Below are 10,294 nucleotides of genomic sequence, written 5' to 3'. Positions count from 1 at the left end.
CTAAAACGATCCTCCTCCGCTTTGATAATACCATCGAAGATTGCTTCGCTTGAGACAATCCCAATCCGCATTTACAATATTCCACGTCCAAGGGAATACTATCGAAGATTATCTCTCCTGAAACAATCTTCATCCGCATTGACAATATTCCACGTCCAAGGGAATACTATCGAAGATTATCTCTCCTGAAACAATCTTCATTCGCATTGAAAATATTCCATGTCCAAGGGAATACTATCGAAGATTATCTCTCCTGAAACAATCTTCATCCGCATTGATAATATTCCACGTCAAAGGGAATACTATCGAAGATTATTTCTCTTGAAACAATCCTCATTCGTTGCGATAATTTTCCAAAGAGAATTACCGAAGACCTCCACTTGTCGATCTTTAAAAGCCCGCTTGAACTTTGCTTCCGATATGCCTGTACGTCGGCGCTTCTTCTGCTTTTGAACCTGTACGTCGGTGCCTTTTGCGAATGAACCACTATGTCGGTGCCTTTTGCGATGAGCCAATGCTTAGGCGCTTTAAGCTAAGTGAGACGATCTTTCATCAGGTCGATCACTTTATGCAATCAAGCCGATTACTAAAAATCATGTCAAATTGCTTAGGGGGCTAATTGGCGTACCAAGGAACCCAAAATATATTGAAAAAAGGTAGAACCACCTCACCGAGTGGCTGAGTGTTCTGGCGTCGCGAGGTTGTTGAGCACGTCAAAGGGAGCTGATCCCCTTGGCGACCTTGTACGATCCCTGGGCGATGCTATGGAGAGGAGCTACTGCCGTTGTTAGCTCCAGTTCCTGTACCGGCTGAGGCTGTGGCGGTACGATTTTTTAGCTCTTATCTTTCGTTAAGTAGCCCCCAAGTAATGCTTCACTGACTTGGTTTTGCTTTATCAGGACGATGCTGCTGAGTTCGTGCCACCCCGTATGTCTATCCATTACCAGGGGACATATGGGCCGATTGAGGAGATGATTCCTCCGTGCGCGCTTCGTAGAGCGGTCAATTCCTCGCCACCTGACTCGGGTAAGCTTATCTATTTGCAACTTTTGTCCACATATATTATGCATGTTTACTGACTTATTTCTTTGACAGTTCTCGCGCGAGGTGGTTTGTACCTGTGCTTTTTATTATTTATTTGACTTTATATAGAACTTTGCCTCTTTGTTAAACTCATTTTTTAGACATATTTTGTATATACATACTATTATGAGTTTATTTATGTTTGTTATTATTATTTTTAATATTATGTGCATGTTTGTGTGTGCAAGAAAAGTGTGACAAACAATTTTGCGCAAAAATTCCGTCATTTTTATTATTGATGGAGGGTATCCGACTCTCTCCCTCAAAAGAAAAATGAAAAAAAGGAAAAGGAAAATAAAATGTTGGGTTTATAAAAACATGGAAAAAATCCAAAAAAGAATAGTATAATTATATAATGGTTATATTAATTAAAAAAAATAAAAAGATATTTAGAAAAGATAAAGAAGCCGTAAAGTCATTAGTCGACACGAATTAAGAAAAAAAAAAAGCGATTTTAGAAAGCGTGCATGACGTGGCAGATTGGCGCCAGCTGGCGCCACACAATTGGATGTAGCGCCAAAAGCTACAGTTGGCGTGTGGCGCCAATCGCGACTTTTGACGCCAATTAGCGCTGTCTCCGAATTTTACCCCGATTAAAACTGCTCGTAATTCGTGTATAAATAGCCCCCTGCCCAGCCAATTCTTTTTATAATTTCAGCGAATAAAATAATTCTTGGCCTTAGAAAAATAATATCATGTCTTTAGTCACCAAAACTTTCACCCAATACACCCATGAATGGTGTCGATTTCTTAATGCTAGAGAAAGGAAAGAATTAGATTTGTTTCACCTAGGGGAATTTATGGTGTTAAAGGGGTAGATCTTGACTTAGATTTCATTCATACCGCTCTAGAATATTGGAATGTTGATACTCATTGCTTTGGAATAGGGTATGATGAAATTAGCCCTTTGCTAGAAGAATTTGGTGCTATTTTAGGTTTCCCTTCAATAGACCTCATAGTAATGTCTAGAGTAGACGCATATTATTACAAGGATTTTGAGCGCTTCTTTAATTTAAAAGAAAGGGATTTATCAAAAATAGTAGATGGCAACATAGTTAATTTGAAAGAATTTGCACGCCATTATTTTGATAAACCTCTTTCTGAATCTTTTCATATTTATAGAAGAAGGGCTTTCTTGTTTTGCATGCTTAATCAATTTTTTCTTAGTAGTGGTAAAAATAATGAAGGTCAATCAATTATAACCACCGCACTAGAACAAATTGAATCAGGGAGAAATCCAATGCCATTGATAGTTGGAGAGACCATGATTAGTCTTGATGAATTGAAAAGGAACCCAAAAGCACCTTTACGCGGCTCTCCAATTTTATTACAGGTAGAAAAATAATATTTTTAATTACAGAAATCAAAAAATATATTTTTGTATTGTAAAAATAATTTATTTTCATTGCAATTTATTTACAGAATTAATTAGCCCTCCGGACAACATTGAGAAGTACACTCCAAATTGCTTCGTGAGGAGGAAGAAACGCTTCTTTAAAATTGGGCGCCATTAGTGGAGAAGGATCTTCGAATCTCGCAATTTTGCTATCAAGTGGGTCGTCCCATGGTGGAAAATAGAAAGGATGGTTGGTGTCAACAAGCAACTTTTCTGCCATCTTCCAAGTTTGTCTCGTATGACTTATTATTATCCTTGCAGGGTAAAAAGACAATACGACTTGCTTCAAAATATTCCTTCTGGGGATCTTCGTCCTCCCTATGAGTATCATGTTTCCTAGGAAATAGACAGATTTGATGCTTATTGGAGTGCCAGACCTCTATGGGAAGTAATTACCCAAAAGGTTCCTCCTTCCTTGCCCAATGATGTGAAGAAGTGGTTGCTGAAGAAACCTTAAAAGGATTCGAAGAAAGATCAGGGTAAAACTGATGTGAAGATTCGTCTAGGTGACAAGGTGATTCCTTCCAAGGAATGCTTAGGTGAAAGAATTGAATTCAAGACACCTGCAATGCCTAGGAAAAAAAGTACTACAAAAGATAAGGGAAAAGGGAAAGCTGACACCACAGATAAAAAAGTCTGGGTAGAAACGAAGCATGGAGTCCTAGCCGAAGGGGAAACTATCTACTCTAAGATTGAATGTAGGTCCTCTAAAGGATGCCTACTAGCTAAGGTTATGGATGAGGAGGAGGAAGCAGACAAAAATTGGAAAAGGGCTAGGAAAGAAAAGAAAGATTAGGAGTATTGCTTAATTTCAAATTATTAGACTTAGTTTATATTTTTCATTTAAAGTTAAGCTTTATTAAAATTCCATCAATAATGTAATTTTATTTTATTAATGAAATTTCAGCTTTTAATTAATTATTTACTTTAAATTTATTTTATTAAAGCAATGAAATTCGAAAAAATTAATTTTTCAGAAATTCTTCGAGTACGGAAGTCGAAAATTTTCCGAAAAAACACCGAAATATGCCCAGAATTCGTCTGTGAATTGGCGCCGCTTATTTGGGACTGGCGCCGGCCACAGCAGTCTGGTGCCAGGCGCCAGTGCCATCGGCTGGCGCTGATGGTCGCTGGCTGGCGCCAGACTTTTCTCTGTGACGCCAATATTTCGCCGATCTTCTGTCGAACTTTTAATTAATTCTGGGACGCGGAAATGTCGAAAAATAAAGTGGCCGCACCCGTAATGGGTTGCCTAGGTATCCTTTCTTAAGGAATCAGGCCAAACGTAGCTCTCTTGAGTATCCTACTCAAGTAATTATAGGTAGTAGTTCTTAAGTTGGTCAAGATTTTTCATGTTCGAGAACTCATTGCCATCCATATCAGTTAGTTTTGCTGCACCTCCTGAACAGGATTGTTTTGACAATGTAGGGTCCAGACCAATTAGGTCTAAATTTTCCCCTTGGATCTAAAACATTTTTTCTTAATGCTTTTAACACCAAGTCTCCTACTTTGATGTTTCTTGTCTTGACCTTCTTATTAAAATGCCTAGCCATACGAGTTTGATAACACTGAGTGTGATGTAGAGCTTCTAGTCGTTTCTCATCGAGTAGAATTAATTCTTCATATCTTGCCCTAGTCCATTCAACTTCATCGAGTTTACTCTCTAACGCAATGCGTAGAGATGGTATTTCTAGTTCGACAGGTTGTACGGCATCCATTCCATATACCAAGGAAAATGGCGTATTTCCTGTTGATGTGCGAATTGACGTGCGGTAACCCCACAATGCGAAGTGAAGTTTGTCAGGCCAATCCTTATAATTTTCCGTCATTTTCTCGATGATAGTTTTTAGATTTTTATTAGTTGCCTCGACTGCTCCATTTGCTTGAGGTCTGTAAGGGGAAGAATGATGATGTTGAATGCCATATTTTTTTAGCAATTCTTCACATTCGGCTTGAAAGTGAGTTCCATTGTCACTTATCATTTCATGTGGGACTCCGTATCGACAAATAATATTCCTCTCGATAAAGAGTGCTACATGTTTTGCAGTGAGTTTAGCGTATGATTGCGCTTCGACCCACTTTGTGAAGTAATCAATTGCTACTAAGATATATTCGTGGCCTCCTGTTCCCGTGGGAGTGATTTTGCCGATGATGTCGATTCCCCATGTAGAGAATGGCCACGACGATGTGTAGGTGTAGAGCAAGGATGGAGGAACATGTTGTAAGTTGGAATAAATTTGGCACTTAGGGCACCTTTTTACTTATTGATGGCTATGCCTATTCATTTTAGTCCAATAATATCCTTCTCGCATTATTTTTTGGACTAACATTCACTACTAAAAATCGGCCAAATTGCGACCGTCTCTGACGGTCGCAGATTATAGTAAAAACGGTCGCAATTGGTAACTGCAACCGTCAACGGTCGTAAGGTGGTGGTCGTTATACACGTGCCACAGGTTCCTTCGTGGACTATCCTCATTGCTCTTTGTGCATCCTTTTTTCCTACACATAATAGAGCTCGACCCTTAGGTACCCTTTTATGTAGCTCATTTTCTATGAGTACATATTGGGAAGCAAAAAGCCTTAATGCTCGTTTTGCTCTTTTGTCAGCATGGGGAGGGTATTCTCCTTTGGTGACATAATTGAGTATATCCGTGTACCACGGTTCTTCTTCTTCTTCTATTTCTTCGTCTTGGACTACTTCGTCGTCTTATATAGCCTGGATGTATGCCTGCTTGTGCCTTTTTTCTATAGTTAGAGGCATTTGCTCAATTTCTGTGGGAATCCTAACCATTGAGGCTAGTCTTGCCTAGGCGTTAGCAAATTGATTTTCTTCCCTAGGTAGATATGTGTATTCTACCTTCTCTAACTGGTCGGTAAGAGTTTCCAGATAGGTTTGGTAAGGGGCTAGGCTTTCGCTCCTTACTTTCCACCTTTTAGATATCTGATTGATAATCAAAGAAGAGTCTCCGAATATCTTTAACTTTTTTACTCCCAATGCCAAAGCTGTTTCAAGGCCTACCACGCATGCTTCATATTCAGCAGCATTGTTGGAAACGTCGAAATCAAGCTTTATGGAGATTGGAACATGCTCTTCTTTAGGTGATACTAGTAATACTCCAACGCCACATCCCTTTTGGTTCGAGGCTCCGTCGAAGTATAAGGTCCAATTATCATCTTCAGTGACCATTAAGTCTTCATCTGGAAATTCATTGTCTTGTATTGGCGTCGAGTCTTCTATTGGGAAGTCTACTAGAAAGTCTGACACCACGGATCCTTTGATAGCTTTTTGTGGCATAAACCTTACATCAAACTGGGCTAGATTGACTATCCATCTCGATATGCGTCCATTGAGTGTAGATTTCTCAAATAGATACTTGAGTGGATCTAATTGGGAGACTACGAAGAAGGTATGCACTAGCATGTAATGTCTTAACTTGGTTGTGGCCCACACCAAGGTGAGACACAACTTCTCGAGTGGCGTATAGCGTGCTTCATATTCGAGCATCTTCTTGCTTAGATAGTAGATTGCATTCTCTTTGCCTTCTACTTCTTGTGCTAGCATAGCTCCCATTGTCTCTTTGGTAACCGTCAAATATAACCTACGAGGTATTCCGGGAAGTGCTGGTGCTAATACGTGAGGATTTGCAAGATAAACTTTGATCTTTTCAAAGGCTTTTTGACACTCATCATTCCATATCACTGGTACATTCTTCTTGAGCTTTTTGAAGATTGGTTCACATATTGTTGTCAAATTTGATATGAACCTACTTATATATTGTAACCGGCCAATAAATCCTCGAATCTGTTTCTCAGTCTTGGGTGGTGGCATTGACATGATTGCTTTGATCTTGGTTGGGTCTATCTCTATTCCTCGAGAGCTTATGACATAACCCAAAAGCTTGCCTGAGGTAACTCAAAAAGCACACTTAGATGGATTCAACCTCATATTATAATTTCTTAGCCTTTCGAAAAATTTACTTAAGGCTATTTGATGGACTGGACGGTCTTTTGATTTCACAATCATGTCGTCGACATATACCTCGACTTCTTTATGCATCATGTCATTTAGTAAGGCAGTTGCTGCACGTTGGTAAGTAGCACTCGCGTTTTTCAACCCGAATGGCATTACCGTGTAGCAGTAAGTGCCCCATTGTGTTATAAAAGTTGTTTTCTCCATGTCTTCTTCTGCCATAAGAATCTGGTTATAACCTGCGTACCCATCCATGAATGAGAGAAGCGGGTGATTCGCCGTGTTATCCACAAGAATATCGATGTGTGGCAAAGGGAAGTCGTCATTTGGACTTGCCTTATTTAGATCTCGATAGTCGACACACATTCTCACCCTTCCGTCTTTCTTCGGAACTGGGACGACGTTGGCGACCCATTCGGGGTATTTGGATACCTTGATGAAACCTGCAGTTATTTGTTTTTGAACTTCTTCTTTTTTTTTTAAGAGCTACGTCGGGTTTCATTCGACGTAACTTTTGTTTTACGGGTTTCATTCCTGGAATTAGTGGTATGGTGTGTTGAGCTATTTCTCTATTAATGCCTGGCATATCCTCGTATGACCAAGCAAATACATCGATAAATTCTTTAAGTAAGTTAATTAAATCGGTTCTTTCTTGTTTATTTAGTGTCAATCCGATTTTAACTTCTCTTTTATGGGTTGAATCATTTGAGATATCAACCGTTTCAGTTTCTTCAATTACCGGTGTTTTCTTTTCAAGTGTTTCCATTGCTTTAATAATTTCTTCGTCTTTTTCATTGTTAGTTAAGCAATGCTCGTCATCTTTGGTTAGAGAAGAACACAAGAAATGAGGAGAAGGAGAAATAATATTATACTCTGAGATCATTACATCAAAGAGTGATATGTCCTCAGGGACTTGATCACTAACTATTCTAGGAGAAAGAAATAGGAGGGGAAGGTGCTACTAATAAAGACCTAGATGACTCTATAGGAAGAGACTCCGACTCTAACTCTAACTCAGACGACTCTTAAAACATCGGTCCTTGCCCTGTCGTGATGGATATCATCCTTCCACTTGGAGTAGTCACCTTGATAGTCTTGGCCACCCTTGTAGTGATCCTTCAGCTGGAGTGATTAGCTTTGAGGGATCGAAATTTTCGCTTTGTAAGACTGTCAGAATGAGCGAAGAGTTGTCTTCTCTGTAAGTTAGCTCATTATTTTCTCGCCCAAATAATAATCCCATGACGTTAAAGTCAAAGCATGGGGGTGCTTTCTCCTTGTGGACAGGAGTTGGGACTTCGTCTGAGAAATAACAATCCAAGAAAATCTCAAATCCCGGTTGTCTTATGTCGTTTACAACAAATGGCTCGGGAAATTCATGGCATGGATAGTCCTCTCCTTCTTTTATAAATTGACCATTAAGTGTAAGAGGGTACTGATCCATTGGGATTGCTTTCTTTTGAGTGCGAGCGTCTCTACGTGCCTTTGATTTTTCCTTGGCTCGCTTGAGATCTTTCCGAGTCGGTTCAAAACCAAGTCCGAAAGTGTCTAACTTAGGGAGACCAGGTGACTCCAGTGATTTTGCCATTCCTTTCTTCTTTCCTAGGATCATCCCAGGAAAATGTCCTTGTTTCTTCAGCATAGCATTTACAATCATGTTGGAATGGGGGTCATGGAAAAGAGGGGTCCTTTCATCCTCTTGGATTAAGGAGACTTCTTCGTTAAAGCCCCATAAGTCTTCATCATCCTCGTCGTGCTCCACATTAATGATTGGATTTTCTATAGACTTGATCCTCATAGGCGAAGCATCGATGGTGATAGGAATTCCCCCAACTATAGCTTTTACTTGTTGGTGGAGGGATGAGGGGACGGCCTTTAGGTCATGAAGCCAAGGGTGTCCTAGCAGTAAATTGAACGAAGCTTTAATGTCTACAACTTGGAATGTAGTAACATGCTCTATTGCTCTTGCTGTTACGTTCAGGGTAATTTTACCGAGAGCTTGACGTCGAGTGTTGTCGTAGGCCTTATTCCTTGTGTAGACGGTGTTAAATCTTCATCCCTTATGCCTAGCATTGTTGCAGTTCTAAGTGGACAGACGTTGATGGCCGATCCATTGTCTACAAGAGTCATAGGAACATTCATTCTCTTGCAAACTACTGTGAGGTTTAATGCCTTGTAGTGTTTGTCACCTTCTGGAGGTAAATCCTTGTCGGAAAAGGTGATCAAATTAATTGGACTAGGAAGATCACTTGTGAGGAAGTTGACTAACCCCTCAGGAGTAGTGTGAGAATCTGTCCCTATTTTGTCCAAGGCATTCATTACAGCCAACCTGTGTTCTCGAGATGTTGCCAAAAGTTTCCATATGTTCATCTCAACTTTTGTCTTCTTAAACTGTTTAACGATATCGTTGTCTTCAATGATAGGTATGGGAACTTGTTGTGTGGTTGGCATAGGTTGTGTTGAAACGGGAGGTTGCATTCTCTCGGATCTTGTGAGGACGTCTATCGATGGGTCTTCTTCAGCCCAAAAGTCATCCGTGGTGTATGACACAGAAGATGGAGATCCTATTATGTCTTTTAGATAGACATCTTCTTCATCACTGTCTTAAACTCCATTAATGGTTGCATCGTCTTCTTGTTGCACTTGGACTAGTTTCTTTTTATCAATCATTTTCTGAACCAAATCCTTTAATTTGAAACAGTTTTCGATAGTGTGACCCCCTGATTGATGATATTGACAGTAATATCTATCCGTCCTTTTCAATGATTCGAATGGTCTCGGTTCGAGAGGTTTGATCTCGCCACTCTCGGAGAGCATTTCGAACATTTGTGCATATGGGATCCCAATTGGAGTGTAAATTCTATTACTCTTCTTGGGTTTTTCAGTGACTTGTAAAGGAAAACGCTTTGCCTCATAAGTCGTTCTCATGGGTGTGAATTCTCTCTTGGGTTCATTTTTTGGAGGTGGAACCTCGTCATATTTCTTTTAGGGTTCTTTTATAGCTTTAAGAGCTTCACGTAGTAAATGCGATTCTTCCATCATAGACAGTGTGAGCAATTGTATATCTTCTTTACTTGCCGGTTCTGGAAGGCTATCCATGGCGTCGAAGAATGTTTTCTCGTCTTCTTCAATGGCACGGATTTCTTTGACAGGTTTAATGAGAGACGAGGGGTCAACCTCGTTTTCCTCATCAGAGATAGCCAAGGTGTGAGCAAGAGGTGCATTATCAATGCTTGGCTTCTTACTGGCAGGGGGCAATGGCAGCTTGTTGTTATCGATTAAATCTTGGATGGCTTCTTTAAGCTTCCAACAGTTTTCGGTGAGATAGACCCTACCTTGGTGATACTTACAGTGTGCATTGGGGTTCCAATTAGCCGACCTCTTTTCGACTGGTGGGTCCCCAAATGGTCCAATAGGAAATATAAGACCTTTTGCATTTAATCGATCAAATGCGGTGTCATAACTCATGCCAATAGGAGTAAAGTTCCTCCTAAATGGTCTCTTTTGTCCTTGATTGTTCATAGCAAGGACTTCTCCTAAATTAAAAGTGCTAACGTTGTTTTAGTGGGTGGTTTTGGAAGAAAAAGGATTGTCGTTCTTCTTTCCTTTCCAGCCACTGTTGGAGTTATTGTTGGCAGCTTTTAACTTAGCCAGGTCGTCTTCAATATTGATCCCAATGTCATAGACGACCTTGAAGGTATGGAGATTATTTTGATACTTGAGATGCTTGGAATATTTTTCTTAAAGGTTCTTGATGAACAACCTCACAGACTCTTTTTCACTTGGCACCTCAATCATCTTAGCTGAGGTTTCCCTCCATTTGTTAAAGAAAGAGGTGAAGCCTT

This window comes from Chenopodium album, chromosome 7, assembly GCF_948465745.1.
Source record: "Chenopodium album chromosome 7, dcCheAlbu1.1, whole genome shotgun sequence".
Classification (NCBI taxonomy): Eukaryota; Viridiplantae; Streptophyta; class Magnoliopsida; order Caryophyllales; family Amaranthaceae; genus Chenopodium; species Chenopodium album.
Note: the sequence above shows the minus strand (reverse complement) of the source record.